The following is a 20,202-nucleotide window of genomic DNA, read 5'->3' on the forward strand; positions in this document are numbered from 1 at the left end:
CGAGGACGTCTTAAACCGAGGACCTCCTGTACGATGATGATGTAATGTCTCATGGCTAAACAGCATAAAAGACGAAAACAGGAAATAAGTTTATTTGTAAAAATACAAATGACTCCATTAGGTATGCACAGACTTTTATTGATATTTAACTTATCCATCGTGAGACATCACATAGTTTCACATGTAGAGCAACATATTACATGTGTGATAAATTTGCTCCAGGCTGATTTTGGGGCATTTTAATAGTGAAATATCAGATTTCACAGATGAAAACTAACTCCCAAGTGTTCTTTTTTTGTGAAGCTGCTAAAATTTCCCTGCAGATTGTGAACTTCGGCGGTTATTTAACGATGCCGTGCATGGCTCTATGTGAAAGTAGCGCCTGGAGAACCCAACGCACCGGGAAGATGATCAGAAACATAAAGAGACGGGATCTGCAGCTGCATCAGAAGGGTTAACCGTCTGGGTCCCGGAGGTTCAGTAAGTGCAGCTCCATAATGTCAGTCAGTCTTGGAGTGTGAACGTGTCTGAAGGCAGCAGCAGCAGCAGCGAGGAGGGAGGGAGGGAGGGAGGAGGAGATAGCAAAGGAGGGCAAAGCAGGAGAGGAGTGGGGGAGGGGTGTCTGGTAGACGGAGAGAGGGAAGGAGGGAGCGAGAAAGAGAGGGGGGAGGAGAGACAAGCCGAGTGTGCACAATATTCATTCAAACTGACAGAGGCTGTGTGTGTCCTGGGTTGCACTTCCATCGCTGCTCAGTCTCCCTCGCCTCTCCAGAACCAGACAGTCTGCAGTTTAAAGCAAGAAGACACCGGAGAGGAGGAAAGAAAGGGAAAGAGTGTGCTAAACGACACACAGGGTTGAAGAGGAACAGGAAAAGGGAGGAGGAGGGAGGAGGAGGAGGGAGGAAGTGGGGAGAAGAGTAGGGGGATTTGACGAAGAGGTGGCGAGTGAAAGAAGAGTACGGAGGAGGAAGAATCAGAGAGTGGAGGCTGACTGGGAGGGGTGAACAAGGAGGTGTAGAGACAGAGGAATGCAGAGAAAGAAGGGACGCTTCTGCAGAAGATTATGAAGAAGGTAAGTTTGCACCTTCGATTGTGGCGTTTTTTCCAGGCTGATTGTTGTACATGCGGCCGGGTTCCTGACATCTACTTTCCATTGTCACTCTGAGGGAGAGGCTGACATGAATGCGATGTGACAGTGTGTCAGCGGATGTTTGCCGACACTGATGTGCAGCATGCATGATGCAACGCCGAGGAGGAACGCCCAGAGAGGCAGGGGAAGACAGCGGAGTTGAGCGTGAGAGTGGATGTAGTAAAGGACGGCGGGGCTGCACGCGATCACAGACGCTTTTACACAATGGGGATTTCATTCATGCTTTCTCCTGTGATCCGATGCGTGTTTTTTACAAGTGCTTTGTAGGAGTGTGTGTGCATGCATGTGGATGCTCGTGTAGACATGCATGCTTGATGTGCTCTGTGTGTTGCATGTGTGTGTGTGTGTGTGTGTGTGTGTGTGTGTGTGTGTGTGTCCCAGTGGAAGTGAATGACAATTAGATTAAAGTATTGATCCAGTCTGGGCCAGGTATCGAGATGCAGACACGGTCACACACCCAGCAGCAAACGGGTGGGGGGTTAGGGAGGGATGGGTGGGGTGGTGGGGGGCAAACACCATTATGTCTGACTTCATACACACACATGCACGCACACACGCACACATTAATATCTATTAATAATAGTATTCTAATTCAGAACTCTCATTGTAAAAAAGGGAAGTTTTCATAGAAACTGATTCATTTTGCGTATAAAAGTCATCTCTGGTCGTTCTTAACAAGAGCATTTTAAACATAATAAATATTTAAATATTTGTTAGTTTAACCCTCGTGTCGTCCTGCGGGTCAAAATTGACCCCTTTTAAAGTTTGAAAATGTGGAAAAACAATATATATTTTCACAGTTAAACTTCTGATGTCCACATTTTCAACATTTTTGGGAAATCTTTGACCATTTTTTGGTGGAAAAAAAGAAATGTTAAAAATGTTTCTTCAGAACATTCACAAAAAAATCAACCAAAATCCAGCAAATTTCTGCGATCCAGCTGGATTTTGGTTGATTTTTATGTGGATGTTCTTAAAGAAAATATTAGAAGTTTTACTGATATATATGTAATCAGTTTAGATATTTTTAGGATTTTTTTGGAAGATTTTTACACATTTTTTTGAAAATATTTACAAGAATTTTCTTGCCAAATTTGGGGGATTTTTTAAATAAAACCTTTAAGGGAAACTTTTAAGGAATTATTGGAATTTTCTTCCTGAAGGTTTTGCAAATTTTCAGAAATTTGGGGAATTTTTTTGCAGATTTTTTGCATTTTTTTCAGACAAGGAAACAATATTTTTTGGTGCCTGTAAATGAGGACAACAGGAGGGTTAATAATACTATTGATCAGCAAAGCATCCCTCTAATTCAGTACTCTCATTGTAAAAAAGTCAAGTTTTTATAGAAATAACATGAATAAATAATAATAAATGCAAAAAAGTCACAAAAATACACACAAAAAAGTCACCTGTGGTCATTCCTAACAAAAGCAGTTTAAACACACACACAGATTTCTAATGACTGCCTGAAACCTTGCATTCAGAGCTCCCTTTGCAAAAATAAACTTTTTATAGAATGCAGGAATCCTGTCCAAAAATACACACACACACTCACAAAAGTCCACACACTAGTGAACTCAGCAGAGGTCACACACTCACTCACTCTCTCACTCTCTCACTCTGCCATACACTCCCACAGGCAGATAACTCTGAGCAAACCTCTTGTTCAGGACTCCCATTGTGAAAATCAGCCCTAAAGCTCCGACGTAAACACACTTCTACACACAAACACACCAGTGAACCCGACTCAGGTCACCTCCAGACACACTCTCACTCACACACACTCAGCCCAGCCGACCAGCGGTTTCCTCAGTAATGGCGGTGCCTCCCTTGAACTCATTCACCGGGGGGTCACGGGTTCAAGTCCCAGGTGGGGGAGGGGGAGAGTGATCGGAGGAGGAGGAGGAGGAGGAGGAGGAGGAGGAGGAGGACCGCCACTCACTCACCCACTCCTCCACCCTCCCACCCTCCCGATGTGTCTGTCTCCCTTCGCCCTCCCCCTCCGCCTCTTTTTCTTCACCTCGCCACAATCTGTCTTCCCATTCAGACATGCTCGCATGCAGCCATGCGTGCACACACACGCACGCACACACACACACACACACACACACACACACACCGCACAGGAAGTGGTGTCTGTGCAGGAGATGCAACCTTGTGTGGTGTAAACTCGGCCTGCCATTGTGCGACTCTGTGTGTGTGTTTTGTTGTGCATGCCTGTGTGGTATTCCTGCCTCCTAGGTGTGTGTGTCAGTGGTGTGAAATGTTTATTTTGGCTGCTGCTGTTACCTGAGATGCATTTCTACCTGCCTGGATGTGTTAGGGTGACCAGACTCTGATTACAGAAAAAAACAGGACAATGAGATACTCAAAAGATGCTCCAAGTTTAGTCAAAGATGCCTTCAAATTTCAATACGTTTAAAGTATGCCTCCTCGATGTGGGTGGAAAATAATTATATTACCAAATACTGAAGAGACAAATTCTCAGAGGTTATTAGCAATTTAACTTTGACAAAAATAGCTCTCATAAACTTACAAAAAACTAACAAAAAATATTTGTTAGTTTAACCCTCGTGTCATCCTGCAGGTCAAATTGATCCGTTTTAAAGTTTGAAAATGTGGGGAAAATATATATTTTCACAGTGAAACTTCTGATGTCCACATTTCCAACATTTTTGGGAAATCTTTGAACATTTTTTTGATGGAAAAAAGAAATGTTAAGAATATTTCTTAAGAACATTCACAAAAAAATCAACCAAAATCCAGCAAATTTCACTGGATTTTGGTTGATTTTTATGTGAATGTTCTTAAAGAAAATATTAGAAGTTTTACTGATATATATGGAATCACTTTAGATATTTTTAGGATTTTTTGTGGAAGATTTTTACTCATTTTTTGAAAATATTTGAAAGAATTTTCTTGCCAAATTTGGGGGGATTTTTTTTTTTTTTAAAATAAAACATTTAAGGGAAACTTTTGAGGAATTATTGGAACTTTCTTCCTGAAGGTTTTGCAAATTTTCAGAAATTTGGGGAATTTTTCTGCAGAATTTCTGCATTTTTTTCAGAGAAGGAAACAATATTTTTTGGTGCCTGTAAATGAGGACAGCAGGAGGGTTAAGTTCAGTTTAGTTCCTCAGTGAAAAACAATGAAAACCAGGACATTTTCATCACTTAATAAAAAACATAGACGACCAGGACAGTATGTAAAAACAGGACGTGTCCTGGGAAAACAGGATGTTTGGTCACCTGTAAAAAAAATGTTGTTTTTACGGTACAATTACGGCAGCTGTGGTCGCCAGAACTTTTCTACAGTTACGGTAAAGAAATGTGTTGATATTGTTGATTTTAGGGTTAAAAACCTGCTTCATTCCATGATTTACTGTAAAAAAGTTTTAACCTTTGAAAATTTACATGAAAATGCTAATTAAAATAAAGTTTGTGTAACTTACTCTAAATATTACAGCATTTTTCCATCATCAGCACAACAGTTAGTGTATTTAACATTGATTATATGTATTTTTAGCAACAATTGCGGTTAAAGCTGTCATAAATATCAAAGCATATGTCCATTGTTAACACAAAAGTACATCAGTTTGACCAGTAACGAACTATTATTTTTTACATGTAGTAAATGTAAAAATTTCCATTTTACTTGTTCTCAATATTGCAGCATGTTTCCATTATCAGTACAACAATATGTATATTTAACTGTGAAAAAGTGAATTCTTTTTGAGAATTAAATACAAAAATTACAGTATTGCTCTACATATTACGGCTTTTTTCCATTAAAAACTGCACAGGATTCGGGAAATGTATTTTTTCAAGAGAAAAAAAATATTTACAGTCATTCAGTGTTAAATAAACTGCATCAAACTGTTTTACACTTTACAGAATTTTACCGTCATGGTTTGACAGTCCAGACCGTAAAATGTACAAACATTTTTTACAGTATAAGATACATGTGTGTGCTCCGGCTTCCATGTATGATCCAAGAATTAAAATAAAAAGCCACACATGAGGAGACACTGTTGTCATCACGTCAGTGTAAAGTAGTTCTGCACAAACAGCCAAACGGTGACACATAAATACAAAGACGAGTGGTATTGTAGGACAAAGGTGTCCGATCTGAAGCAGCAGCAGCAGCATCAGCCGGGATTATTTTTAGTTTTCCCCCATGTGCCCTTGAGCAAGACAACTATCCACCTGGCTGCACGCACCGCATTAGCTGCTGTTAGAGCTCAGAGCGTTCAAGCTTCACCAAAAAATGCCTGCATTTGTATGAGAGCAGCAGACAGGTTTAAACTGATTTTATAGCCACGACTGATGCCCAGTGGGGGATAACAGTTAACCCTCCTGTTGTCCTCATTTATGGGCACCAAAAAATATTATTTCCTTGTTTGAAAAAAATCCAAAAATTCAGCAAAAAAATCCCCAAATTTAAGAAAATTTGCAAAACCTTCAGGAAGAAAATTTCAATAATTCCTTAAAAGTTTCCCTTATAAGTTTTATTTTTAAAAAATCCCCAAAATTTTGCAAGAAAATTCTAGTAAATATTTTCTAAAAATGTTCCAAAAAATCCTAAAAGTATCTAAAGTCATTCCATATATATCAGTAAAACTTCTAATATTTTCTTTAAGAACATTCACATAGAAATCAACCAAAATCCAGCTGGATTGCAGATTGCACATTTTCAAACTTTAAAATGGGTCAGTTTTGACCCGCAGGATGACATGAGGGTTAAAGTTTACAGTCAGGAACAGTAAGGCAGGTCACAGTTTACGCCTGAAAAGATAAAGAATGTTCTACCCTCAAAGAAAAGGATAAAGACTTCTAATTATGTTGCTTCAGATTAAGTAACCACCGGTAAAAAAAATTAAATTACAGAAAAATCAGCCTGCAAATTGCATCTGGAAAATCTTGGAATCATTCAGATCTAGATTTAAACACTACACCCCATGCCTGGTCATTGTTAATAAGAAATCGCTGAAATGAAAACAGCATAAATAACTAAACTATAAACCTTTGCACACATGCCCACCCACATGCTTCGCCTTCTTTCAGAGATAGATCCTCTTACGTGCACGGCTTTGCATGACTGGACATTTGAAAGAATCTTGGAAAAAAGCTTGTAACGCGACGTCGAGCGGACAGGCATGCATATTAGCGGCTGAAACGCAGATGCACACCAACACACACACAGCGTCTCTTTCATAGGAAACAAGAGCAGCCGACCTCTGACCTTTGCCATTCAGCCTGTCTGGAAAATACCAAGCCTGGAATCGATCAACACTCGTCTCACCCAGACAGCCAGCTCCCCCCACTACCACCAGCCACCCACCCTTCTTATTCTCCCCGCCCTTGACTCCCCTCCACCCCACTGCCTCCTCCGTCATCACATAAGCAACCCCATAATAGTTAAACTACGGGCTAAACTGGTGACGTAAGTTTTGGTTAAACTGTTGGTTAAGCAGCACTCATCATGAAACCAGGCTGTTTTTTTTAGGTTCTTGGATTAATGATACTACAAAAACAGAGCGCAGTCCTCCTCCAAGGCTGCTCATTCCCCCATATGTCAGAAATGCAACATTTTTTAATTAGTTATTAATGATCAGAAATCACGGCTACATAGAATGTGTCCATTTATTATAGATGAACCCACAAACTAAATGACCTTGCTGTGAGCACAGGTGTGTGTTCTGCATGTGTACGTTATGTACGGATACCGAATCACGTGACCTAAATATGTAGCGGACGGCGGGAATTGATGGGACTCAGAAACACCCTCACAATTTAATCAGTTGTTTCTTGGATCATTTCTGATGGATAAGTCCTGATAAGTCCTCAGCGGTGGATTTGTAGTAGGATCACAATCATGTGATCATCAGCAGGCAGCTGACGAAGTGTCCACTTGTTGTCATGGTTACAGTGACACCATGCCACTATACAGAAATCTTTAACAAATCCGTGGATCCAGACTATAAGCCGCATCACTGCCAAAATCTAATCAGTTGGTCCTTGTGTCATTTCTGACCTTCCCTGAAAATTTCATCCAAATGCGTTTGTCCATTTTTGAGTAATTTTGCACACAGACAGACAGACAGAAAGACAAACTTACGCCGACCATCACATAACTCTGCAGTTCCTTGATGGAAAAATGAAAGCACCTCCAAAGTCCAGCCGCAACTACATCAATTACAAGTGCTTTAATGATGAGTTACGAAGGTGTGGATTATGCCAAATCTTATGGGTGATCACGCTTGGAGTGCACATAATTCATGTGGTTACAAACTGATGGACTCTTACGGACTCATGGGCAAACAACAAATCTAGATCATGTGGATCCTTGTGGACATGCAGACACAAGTATGAATTTACCTTTCGGTTTTACAAAATCAAGTCCACAGGACTCGAGTGTCTGCTGAAACTATGATGAAGAATCATTTCAAACAGTCAAGGACTCGACTGCAAAATCATACTTTTAAAAACAACAACAGACTTTTATTTATATGTGAGCTGGAACAGAAATTTATTGTCTAAACAGCCAATCCGGGTGTTTCACAGAAGAAGAGTTGATTTATTTTCTATTTTTGTTAAGAAAAGATAATGAAAGAGCAGATTTGGCATCTTCACCATCCAGAATCTCAACCAAACACGTTACAAGTCACTGGTTACCAGCCATGTTTGCTTTAGTACAAAAACACATGAGAATAGGGATTTACACTTCCAGCCATTCAGTATATTTACTCAGTCATAAGGTGTCTGCTGTGCAAGTTAGAAGACACACTTTAATTTGCGGTTTTTCCAGTTTTTGTAGGTTTCAGCTAGTTTCCATGTGTGTCTCAAGCTTAACATCCTGCTTTCACTATGTGAGTCTTTAGCTTTTCTTGCTGGTCTTGCAAATTTGTTGTTCATTTTCAATGCAATTGCGTCTTGAACCCTCCATCCATCCATCATCGATACACTGTTTAATCCTCATTAGGGTCTCAGAGGGCTGGAGTCTATCCCAGCTGACTTAGGGTGAAGGAGGACACCTGGACAGGTAACAGTCTATCACAGGGCTACACATAGAGACAAACAATCACACTCACATTCACACCTACAGGCAATTTAGAATCACCAATTAACCTCAGCATGTTTTTGGACTGTGGGAGGAAGCTGGAGAACCTGGAGGAAACTCACACGTACAGGAGAACATGGAGACTCCATGCAGGAAGATCCCAGGAATGCCGGGACGTAAACCAGACATCTTCCAGGTGCAAGGCGACGGTGCTAACCACTGATCCACTGTGCAGCCTCATCTTGAACCGCTCAGGAATAAAATGTATTTCTCTCGTGTTTTTGCGTCTACATGCTCTAAAATTCACTGCATTGCTGGAGGAGAAAAGATTATGGGAGAACCTTCCTGCCACTTCTTGCTCGTCGCTGTGACACTTGTCGTCTACAAGCTAGCAAGTAGCTTCCTCATTAGCAAACATTATGCAAATACGCAAGCTGCACTCTCTTCCACAGCTGGTGTGACTTTGTGTTCAGGTTTCTATCTATAGTTTTGGAGGCGGAAGATGTACAAAAAAATAAATCCTAAAAAACTGCAACGCTAATCTTTTGATCCGCATTCATCCGTGGCAGGTAAAGACTGTCAGCCGGATCACTGCGGAGCCCCCGGCACATTTTCAGACTAACTTCCGTGAAGTAAATATTTTTCAACTTATGACCCCGTCTATTTTTCTTTTTTTGCTTCTCTGCTACTTCTTAATCCCGCGCTGCCCTCTATTCCACAGAGCTTTGATCTGTAATTCACACACGTCTCATCAAAAATTAATATGGCTGGATTTAGCTTTGCGTTGCACCGTCTAAACCAGGTCTTCACCTTCAGAAGACACATAAATTTAATTAATAAATACACTTTTGCAGTATTCCTACATGACATACACTGCTATTCACATACAGGCATCTTAATTATTTCCTCCTCAGTGTCTTTACATGCGTATTTGATCGATTTCTGCCTGCACTGATCAATTATCTGTCATTTCTTTGTTGCTGTGTTTCAGCTGCATCGATGTGAACACTCTCGAGTTGTCATGGTGTCATGGAAAATGTAGCGTGGGTAAGTCATTTTGACTTGAAACCAGTGATGTATTGGTAGATAAAAATGACACAGGAGTAGAGGAAGGACTAAAATCTACAATATGAAATGATATATGATATGACGTCAGCTGCTGTGACACAAACTGACACTATCACATTTAAAATCAGACTCTGAGGAAACCCAGAGTCGTCATTGCAGTAAGTGGGGTGAGATTTTTCCAGGATTACTCACCCACAATGACACGGATCTACATTTCCTATTCTATTCGGTGGTAGTAAATTCAAAACTGAGATTGCTAAAATATTGCACCATGATGCACTAAAGGCAAACAGCATGCACCGTTATTAAGTGAATAAGTGAGCATTCTGACCTCATCAATATTTCTATGCATATTCTCTAACTGCAGTTCATATGAACCTGACTGCGTCTTGAATTTAATCATTTTCAGGTGATGTGTGTTTGTGTAATGAAGGTGGATGTGCCCTAAAGAAGAACTCGGCTTATTTTGAGGTGCGCATAATTATGAGGCAGCTGCATTACCTCGGGTTAAACAGACCCGTGAAGAGTCAAAAATAAATGCTTGGAGAAGAAAAAGCACAAATTAACTGCAAAAGCCTTGAGAAAAATGAAGCTACCAGGAAGCCATTATCCTTCAGTGCCACGATATTCGAGAACTGCAGGATACCTGGAGTGTCCAGAAGTACAAGATGTCAAGTTGAAATGTCAAAATTGGGCCAAGAAACACCTGAAAACTGAAGGTTTTAAAGACAGATAAAATGAGAATGACTCTTGATGGAACAGATGGATGGCTGGATCACTGATGGACTTACTTTATGCCAGGTGACAACAAAACAGAGGAAAGGTGCTGGTATGAGCTGGTATCATAAACAATGAGATGGTTTGATCTTTTCAGGTTGTAGAAAGACTGGAATATATGGAATATATACTGCCCAGCCAAAAAGAAAATTTCACTCTCTAACATTTCATTGGACCGCCTTTAGCTTTGAGTACGACACTCATTCACTGTAGCATCATTTCCATAATCTTCTGCCATGTCACAGCATTTATTTCTGTCCAGAGATGCATTCATTTTCTACCAAGATCACAGTCTTCTCCAGAACATCCCAAAGGTTCTCAGTGGTTCTGAGGTTTGGACTCTGTGGAGGACAATCCATCTCATGCTCCCTGATCCACTCATTCTCAATGTGACCCCATGAATCCTGGCATCATCATCTAGGAACATGAAGAAAACCTCCACTGATGTAAAGACCTGGTCATTCAGTATCTTCAGGTATCAGCTCACCTCATTCTTTGGGATCATAACATTGGTGAACCTGACCAACCCCAGATCATAACCCTAACCCCCACAGGCTGGTAGACACTAGCCATGATGAGGGCATCACTTCATCTGCCTCTCTTCTTACCCTGATGCCCCCATCACTCTGGAACAGGGTAAATCTGGACTCATCAGACCACATGACCTTCTTCCATTGATCCAGAGTCCAATCTTTATGCTCCACAGCAAACTGAAGCCTTTTTTTCTGATCATCCTCACTGATCAGTGGTTTTCTTAGAGCTACAGCTGTTTAGTCCGAATCCTTTGAGTTCCCTTCATGTGGAAATGTTCTTACTTTCACTATTAAACAGCCGTGAGTTCCACTGTTGGTTTAATTCGATCATCTAAGAGTTTGTTCCTGGAAATTGATGGTTCTCCACTATCCTTCAGGTTTTAATGATGCGTTGGACGGTTCTTAACCTGATTTTAGTAGTTTCATCTCCTTAGTTGTTTTCTTTGCTTGATGCAGGCCAATAATTTGACCCTTCTGAGACAGATTAACATCCTTTCCATGACCACAGGATATGTCTTCCAACATGGTTGTTGAAGAAATGAGAAGCTCCTCACTGCACCAGCTAGAGTTAAAGAAGTTGTTTCATCACTGCAGTAATTATCCAATGGAAGGATCTGAACTATTGATCAGTTAAATCCAGGTGGCGACTGTTTTTTTGGCCGGGCAGTGTACTTTCCTCAAACAGTGGTACAGAAATTAGTCCGCAATATTAAAGAAGGCCACAATCTTCACATGCATCTCAGCACTCCACTCTTCAGTTCACCTGCAAAGGTCTCAAAGTTGGCCAAATATATGACCTAGCCCCTTCCTCACCTGAGAACTTGTGGGACCTTCTCAGATGACAAATTTACAGTGAGGAAAGACAATACAGATATCTGAACACCATTTTGGAGGCTGAGGTTGCTGCTTCAGGGTAATTTGATTTAGAACAGATCAAGAAACTGTCCGAGGATGGCACGCTCATGGCAGGTATTCAGAAGAAGGTGGGCTGAACTGGTCACGAAACATTCTTTGAAAGGCTAAAACTAGACACTTAAATTTAAAAAAATGAGAATAAACAGGCGAGTTGAGAAGTAATTTAGTTGCATTTAACCTTCAGAAACACAGAGCTCACATTTCCTCTGTTAAACATTCAGGTTTTAGACTCAGTAACATTTTTGATTTACTGAGAGAATTCAGCAAATTCATCCCGATGAAAGCAATTTCCCTAATAATTCTGCACAAAGTGTATCATGATGCAAGCATTTTTGCATTTTTTGTGAGTGTTTCCATTTATAATCATCCTTTGAAAAAATATCTGCAACACTCCAAATAATATTCGTAAGTTTAACCTCTTACCACCATGAGATGATTTGTAGATAAATCAAAAATTGCAACGCAAATAATTCCCTCAAGGTCTTGATTTTACACATTTTACACATATAATTGTCATATTAACCTCACAAATAAAACTATCCTCCACCCCATAATGAAAGAACCGTCTATCGACAGGTGTCAGGATGTCCACTGCATCCATTGAAGTGTGTGTGTGCACCTGCAGAGCTGTTGTCTCTTCTGGTTTAGCATCCTCCTGCGTCCGTCCTGTCACGGCTGTCCACTTGCTGTAGCGCTGGAGGACATGCTGTTCGTTAGCTCGCTGTCAGCCTGAGTTTTTTTCAAGCGTTGGGGAACATTCAACGCTGTCGGTGAGTTTGTGACTCAGAGAAAACCATCGAGTGTTGAGTGTACCCGAACGCTTGAGATCACGTCAGTCCGAAACACAGCAACGCTCTCCATGTCTACAGCAGATAGGTATTATACAGGCGTTCTGATTTGTCAAACACAGGTGTATATAGTAGCATTGACATCTGTAACAGCTGTAGCATTCTGGTATTTACTGACACACTTTATATGGAACTGACCTTTGGTTAATGTCATTAGTTCCACCTGTTTCCTGCTGTGACAACCTTAAATGTCTCATGTAGAAAACGGCTTGTTAAAGTGAGCTCTTTAATGTGTAAATGTAATGTGCTGATTTTAAAGCCATATATCAGTAATAGCTTTACTCATTAATGCGCCTCATTAAAAGGACCCTGTAATGATAACAAATTCTTTATCATGCTAATAGCTCGTTACTGTAACAAAGCTAACAAAAGCTACCAGAAGCTATGCTAAGCTCAGTCATTATAACCAGAAAACTTTTTCATACCAAGAAAGCTGTCCTCATTATAGCAAGAGACTATTTGTCAGTTTAACAAGTTAAATTTGGAATAGAAATGAGTTAGCGTTAGCATGTAGATAGTATTTTTCTTATGTCAAGTGTCACATTATGAAATGTTACTTACTCAAAACTCACTGACTAGAGCAGCAGATGTCATATATTGAATATAATATTGAGAAATCTTGCACCAACACGTTTCAGCTGTTCAAAAAGACATGAAAAAAGCATGTAGCAATACATGCTAGTGGAATGCTAACATGTGCATTTGGCAGGATTTCAGTAAAACGGTAAGTTTTATATACAGCTTGTATGTACATGTTTTTCCTCCTGTTTTGGGTTAATTACAGCTGATTTTGTTGTTATATCTTGCTAGCTGTGCTGTACTATGAAAGGTAGATTTAATACTGTGGTTGTGATTGCTAGTGCTCCTGTTATTTTGTTATCTTGACAAAACAAATTCTATTTTTGTGGTGCTAAATTCAGTTTTAACCCTCGTGTCGCCTGCGGGTCAAAATTGACCCATTTTAAAGTTTGAAAATGCGAGAAAAAAAAATTCACAGTGAAACTTCTGATGTCCACATTTTCAAAATTTTTGGGAAAACTTTGAACATTTTTTGGTGGAAAAAAAGAAATGTTAAAAATGTTTCTTAAGAACATTCACATAAAAATCAACCAGAATCCAGTGAATTTTGCTGGGGTTTTTTGTGAATGTTCTTAAATAAAATATTAGAAGTTTTACTGATATGTATGGAATCCCTTTAGATATGTTTAGGATTTTTTTTTGAAGATTTTTACTCATTTTTTGAAAATATTTACAAGAATTTTCTTGACAATTTTTTTTTAAAATAAAACTTTTAAGGGAAACTTTTAAGGAATTATTGGAATTTCTTACTGAGGGTTTTGCAAACTTTAAGAGATTTGGGGAATTTTTTTGCTGGATTTCTGGATTTTTTTCAGACAAGGAAAAAATATTTTTTGGTGCCCATTAATGAGGACAACAGGAGGGTTAAACGATCTAGTCGCATTTTCTTATGAGTGATCTAACTATAGCACCAAAAAATATAGAAAAAGGTAAACACTGGCAGTGAATATCGCATATGATACTTACAAAGCATGTACGCTGCTTCCTATGTTTTCTTCAAAGCCCCAAGGTCACTCATCCATCTGACTCCCACAATGCATCACACTGGCTGCTCATTATCTGCAGTTATTTACTCAGTCCTCTCCCAGTGCAGGAATCCGGTTCACATTCATCGCTGTCGGTGGGTTGATGATGCCGTCAACTCGCCGGTCGATGAATGACAACCGTGTCCATGCATGGCCACGTTTCCTTGATTGTCTGTAGCAGCTATATGCATCTACGCAGCTGATGGGTTGTTTGCATTTACGTGGAAATGAAATATCTTGTCACTAGGATCACGACGTCAATAAAGACTTTGGAACAACAGATGGATTTTGTCGTCATTTGTGAAACGCTAAAACGACTCTACCTGCACTTTATTGTTGAGAAACCAACTGAAAATTTCACTCGTCAAGCTTTTCTAGATGAGTAAAAATAGAATGCTGCAGAACACTGTGCTGAAAAATGACAGAAATGTGTGAAAATCAGACCAGTGTGCTGACAAGCAGTGTTAAAATAATGTGACCAATGTGGAGAGAAAAACACGACTAAAACCCGACAGAAAGTAAGCACAGTGGAGGAGGAGGAGGAGGACGATGAGGAGGAGGAGGAGGAGGAGGAGGAGGAGGAGGAGGAGAACACGCTAAGATTACATGGACAGTGGAGATGACATGAAACGATGCGACGCCATGCTGTGTGTGGATATATTGTCTTGAGGCTTTGCATCAAGGTTGCCGAGCTACCGATGCGTGACAAATTAAAGGAAAACCAACATGAAGTGTCTTAGGAGGCAAGCAAGTTTATTTCTATAGGCAAGGAAAGTTTATTTGTACAGCACCCTTCATGTCCAAGACAATTCAAAGTGCTTTACATAAAACACTAAGAGCATTACAGTGAGGTGCAGATAGTTAACCCTCGTGTTGTCCTCATTTACAGGCAACAAAAAACTGTTTACTCTTCTGAAATAAATCCAAAAATTCACCCAAAAAATTTCCCAAATTTCTGAAAATTTGCAAAACCTTCAGGAAGAAAATTCCTTCAAAGTTTCCCTTCAAAGTTTGATTTTTTTTTTTAAAAAATCCCTCAAATTTGGCAAGAAAATTCTTGTAAATATTTTCAAAAAATGAGTAAAAATCTTCCAAAAAAATCCTAAAAATATCTATAGGGATTCCATATATATCAGTAAAGCTTCTAATATTTTCTTAAGAACATTCACATAAAAATCAACCAAAATCCAGTACACACTTATACTACTTAATAATAGCATCTGCCAGGATTACATCATCAATCCGTTTCACCACATCGTACTCAAAAAATATTACACTACAAAATGTGAACTAAATGGAAATGTATGCATCACTAGATTAGTTTTAAATAAGTATTTAGGGCGGCTGTGGCTCAGGTAGTAGAGCTTGTCGTCCAATGATCGAAAGGTCGGCGTTTCGATTCCCGCTCTGTCCTAGTCATGTGCTGTTGTGTCCTTGGGCAAGACACTTTACCCACCTGGCCTCCAGTGCTGCTACTCACACTGGAGTATGAATGTTGGTGGTGGTCGGAGGGGCCGTAGGTGCAGATTGTCAGCCACGCTTCCGTCAGTCTGCCCCAGGGCAGCTGTGGCTACAAATGTAGTTTACCACCACTGAGTGAGAATGTGTGAGTGAATGAATAATGGATTCATTGTACGCGCTTTGAGTTTGCCTAATAGAAAAGCGCTATATAAATCTAATCCGTTATTATTATTAAGTATTTGCATACAGTAGCCACCAGGTAGCTACCATGAAGGTGCTAATATATAACCTAAGGTTATATATTGGTTGAAATCTGACCTCATGTTTAATCAGAATGCCATTTTAAAAAGATGAAAACATCTGTAAAGTCGCATTTCACCAAAAAGAACACAGTGTGCATCCCAAAAACTAGCCAACAGATAACCAAATAATGTCAGATAGTTGTCATTGTTGGATGTTTTCCATTAGCTCTAAACTAAATGCATATTAATAATCACGTTTCCATAAATCTGTACAGTCCAGACCATGCATATTTGGGTGGTTGCATATTTTCTGTGCTTCTTTACATTCAACTGAAGTGCCAAAGATTTGGTTTGAGTTGGCTGACGTCAATATAGAAAGAAGACTGTGGGTGAAATAGTTCTTTAAACACAAGGTTTAATTGTGTAGATATGCCTACATTCCATATGAAGACATATTTAGGATTTAGTTGACTGGCCCTTAGATGTTTAGTATCTTCCTGGTGAAGCTATCAGACCTCCAGTCTTGTCTTCACCCGGAGGTCAAAATGACTGACTGCAGATTTTCCACGTCTTCATCCCGAAAGCTTATTTTGACAAAGGTTTATTTTTTGTTCATTTCATAGAACTTCTCTTCAGAACCCTTCCAGCCTCCTCTTGGATGTCTTTGTGAACGGCAGCCTGCTGTTGTGTGTTTGCAGCTTACAGGGGGTTTGCATCATTTGGTGAATCTTTTGAGGTTCTGGTCCTGATTGTTGACGAGGAAACACGTCCGCCTACATCCTGGAGAGCATTCTTGACTTGCCGTACACCCATAAAGGGATTTTTTCTTTTCTTTTTGCCATTCAAATGATTTTTCCTGACAAGTTTACCAGCTTGTTTGCCAGGATCTTGTTTTCCAGCGTGCACCTGTTTGTTCTGTTGTAGAATGAGCCCAGCACTTTATTCTAACAAACCGACTCCCTCAGACATTGCTGCTGGATTTGTACTTTTTTGAGCCTTGTAGAAATTTTCTTTTCTTGCATCTCCTTGCCAGATGTAGATAGAAAACTCCAATCTAAATGGCAACTTTAAACCAACTATGAATGTGTTTTCTGCATGAACAAAGCTGAAATGGAACACATTTTTCGCAGCAAGCTATGAATTTCAATGTGAAATCTATTGTTTTATTCAGTTTATTTAGTATATAATATTTAGAAGAATCTATCAATCTCTAATAGCTCTATAGCTGGTAAGTGCTGCAGTATGTTACTCATCGTCATATATAATTTAAGTACATCTTTCTATCTTTACATTTCATTCATCTGTGGTTGTTTTTGCTAAAAACCTGTGGTCTAAACTGTTGGAATCTTGAACTTTGTTTGCTGAACAACAGAGGAGTTCAGTGCAACAACCTGATGTGTTTCTGACTGACACACTCAGACATAAGGACAGATACACAATACCACATAATAGCCCGGGGTCAGGTTTAGGGTTGACTCGCGTCCTGTTGCAGACAGAAGGCGTTTTTTGTCACCTTTGGCCCCTTTTTAGAAGCCACTAGCCTGTCGGTTATCTGCAGGGCATCTCCAGCCAATGACCTCGATGGACAGAGATGAGACAGAAAGACAGAAACGGTGGAAACTATGAGGAAATCTGCGATGGTGGAGGGGGAGAGAGAAAAAAAGAGATATTGTGGGTGGACAACTGAGCACTCAGAGAATGCTGCAGGTCAGGTAACATTTGTAGAAGCTGATTTGGCTTCGGTTATCGGTCTGTTATTGTTAGTGCTTGGTGGAACTTAAAAGCTCACAATTTCCCCCTGAAACTGTTTATATTTACTGCATTAATCATGCGTCTGGTTTGTATTGGTCAGTAAAAGATTCCGTCTTTGTTGTGATGAGAGAACAGAACACACAGTCCTCCTTCTGGACAGAAAAATTCTAGAGTTTATGTTTGGCTGAAATGAAGCTTCACTACTTATAGACTGATCCCACAACAGTGAACTGTTTCTTTAAAAGAAGGATAATTTAAAATCAATTTTGGAACCAGGTAACAAACATAGATCTGTTTACAGGCCATAAAAATAGTACTAGTGCTTTTTATTTGCTCATAATTTTGTTGTTTGTTTGTGGAGATCATCCAGTCACCTTCACTGTGACACTCAGTCCTGAAAAGTCTTAATTTCTTTGATCCATTTTTAGTTTTTAAAGTGATTTAAATATATTTTTAATGCAGAGATGGAACACAGTTGTGACGTAGACAACCACAAGCAGCTCCAAATCTGAATTTTCTGAACAAAGTAAAATATTCTGCAGAATGTCTCAATGGAAGCAACACAGGAGAAACAGATGGAAGTGAAAACATGGTGAACATAGAGAGTCCTCTAGTGTTATATTAACATTACTACATGCAGATCACAGGGATGAGGCTGAGTACTGAACTAAAGGATTAATGAGAACATTTAACATAAACTATAAGGAGCAATCTCTATGAAGAAGAAGAAGAAGAAGAAGAAAAAGAAAAAGAAGATGAAGAAGAAGAAGAAGAAGAAGGAGGAGGAGGAGGAGGAGAAGAAGAAGAAGAAAAGGAGAGAAATAAGAGGAGAAAGATGAAAAGATGGAGACAAAGAACAAAGACCAATGAGGAGAACAGATATTATTAAAGAGAAGAAGGAGTGGAAGATGAGATAAGGAGGAAGAGAAAAGGAGATAGAAGTCTGAAAAGAAAAAGAAAAAGAAAGATGTTGATGATGGTGGACCGACCAAAGAATAGTGAAAGGATGAAGAAAAGGAAAGAAGAGGAAAATTAGAAGAAGAAGAATAAAAGGCAGAAAAAGATGGATGAAAGTAAGAGGATGTTGGATGAGGAAGGAAGGGAAGATAGAAAACTTAAAAAAGAGGAAAAACATTGAATGTACTCATTTATTTACTCTTTTTCATGCCTAAAAATACATACATGTCCGTCTGTACATCCAGAAGTCCATCAGTCCTGCCTTGTTGATCTCTATCACTAGAGTTTCCTTGTTGTTCATTGTCTCTAGTCCTCTCCTGTAGGAAAGCTGGAAGGTGGAGAACTTCTGCACCAGAACAAACTGATCTGATGTCACCTCAACTCATCTCAAAGCTTCAATTAATGCGAGAAGTCTTGAGTCGTGACTGTGTTCATCTGCATCGTGTGCATTTATTGACTTCTTCAGGGTGGCTTTGCAGGTAGTTGTTGTTTACTGGAATGCAGATGAAGGATTGATGACGTACACGTCAACTTTAGAGAGACAGCATGAGGTCAGCGAAGAACTTTTCTCAAGTAAACACATAAATATTAAACACTACGATAAGTCATGTTGATTTAAATACATACATCTCTAAATGTTGGTACAGTATGTCCTTTTTGAAGTCTGATAAACCTCATTCTCACTACTCAGAAGCTGTATTGATGCTTCCATGGACCCCCTGTTTCTTGCATTATTGCACATCGTTGCATTGATCTCACTGGCTTCACTTCTAATAACCCAACGGTGACCTCAGTGCAGCCCATACAGTCTGGACTTGCAGAGCGTTTCATCACTTCATATGCATCAGCGGCTGCCTCCAGAATGCATCAGACAGACAGAAGAATTAGTCATGGTACAGTAGAGGAGATGAGAGGAGCAGCTAGTGATGATGTCTACACCACACTGAAAAAAGAGAAAACTGGTCTTTACATCTGGAAAACCACAGAGGCCAGCAGTTACTTAACATCCGTAGAAAACTCCACTTTAACTGTTCCCCTCATTTTTTCAATCATATTTGGTTAAAAAAAAAAATAGATAATTAACCCTCCTGTTGTCCTCATTTACAGGCACCAAAAATATTGTTTCCTTCTCTGAAAAAAATCCAAAAATTCACCCAAAAAATTCCACATATTTCTGAAAATTTGCAAAACCTTCAGGAAGAAACTTCCAATAATTCCTTAAAAGTTTCCCTTAAAAGTTTTTTTTTTTTTTTTTTTTTTTTTAAATCCCCCAAATTTGGCAAGAAAATTCTTGGAAATATTTTCAAAAAATAAGTAAAGATCTTCCCAAAAAAAATCCTAAAAATATCTAAAGTGATTTCAGCTTGGCAGTAAAACTTCTAATACTTTCTTAAGGACATTCACATAAAAATCTTTTTTTTAATGTGAATTTTCTTAAGAAATATTTTCAACATTTCTTTTTTCCACCAAAAAATGTTCAAAGATTTCCCAAAAATGTTGAAAATGTGGACATCAGAAGCTTCACTGTGAAAATATATATATTTTTCCCACATTTTCAAGCTTTACAACAGTTTAATTTTGACCCACAGGACAACACGAGGGTTAAAGTTTAACTTTATAATTAAAGATAGCCACAGGGATAAAGCTGAAACAAAGCAGCTCCACGGCACCAGCAGAGGCCAGAAACTCCACAGGGAACCCGTAGAAGATAATTTTAGTTCATTTCAGCTTGGCATATTTTCCATTAACGCAGTAATGGAACAAGTCACTCCTGTCCAACGCAATTAGAGTGATGAATTAAGAGCCTCAGTATGCATCTGAGTCCTGCACTGAGCT

The 20,202-nt window shown here is 39.4% G+C and overlaps 1 long non-coding RNA gene across 2 annotated transcripts; it reads left to right on the forward strand.

Moving 5' to 3' along the window:
- Positions 1 to 671: 671 nt before the first annotated feature.
- Positions 672 to 12,246, forward strand: LOC129347548 (uncharacterized). Of its 2 annotated transcripts, none has more exons than XR_008599691.1 (3): positions 672 to 1,072; positions 9,201 to 9,256; positions 12,079 to 12,246. It is a non-coding gene; the product is annotated as an uncharacterized LOC129347548 (long non-coding RNA). The 2 variants fall into 2 exon arrangements; XR_008599689.1 differs by lacking the exon at positions 12,079 to 12,246 and adding an exon at positions 9,687 to 12,044.
- The last annotated feature ends 7,956 nt before the right edge of the window (positions 12,247 to 20,202 follow it).

This window comes from Amphiprion ocellaris, chromosome 19 (assembly GCF_022539595.1).
Source record: "Amphiprion ocellaris isolate individual 3 ecotype Okinawa chromosome 19, ASM2253959v1, whole genome shotgun sequence".
In the NCBI taxonomy this organism is placed as follows: Eukaryota; Metazoa; Chordata; class Actinopteri; family Pomacentridae; genus Amphiprion; species Amphiprion ocellaris.